The following is a 399-nucleotide window of genomic DNA, read 5'->3' on the forward strand; positions in this document are numbered from 1 at the left end:
AGGTCATAACGAAGCCTTTTCCAGGAGGCGGGGCTGAGACCATCACTGGTGATGTAACAGCATGTTCAGATTCAGAGGTCTTCGTCCCGCTGGAGAGAGGAAGAGCTCTGAGGACCAGCTGAGACACTTTTCAGCTGATTCTGGATCCAAATGAAACGTTCTTCCAGCTTTACAGCGAATCGTCTGTGACCTTTAACCTCAGGACGTTCTTCACCTTCATCCTGTGAGATTTAACCAGGAGGATCTTTGCTCTTCGCTGTATGGAACCGCATGACGACGCCCTCGGCCTAAGTTTAGATGTTCATGGTCGCTACCCAGTATTCACATCACTGACCTCTTCTTCTACTTTGTCTTCTTCTTCTGCTTCTTCTTCTAGTTCTTCTCCTTCTTCTTCTTCTT

This window comes from Clinocottus analis, unplaced genomic scaffold (genome assembly GCF_023055335.1).
Source record: "Clinocottus analis isolate CAN_PGR_092001 unplaced genomic scaffold, fCliAna1.0.p SCAF_17, whole genome shotgun sequence".
Lineage (NCBI taxonomy): Eukaryota > Metazoa > Chordata > Actinopteri > Perciformes > Cottidae > Clinocottus > Clinocottus analis.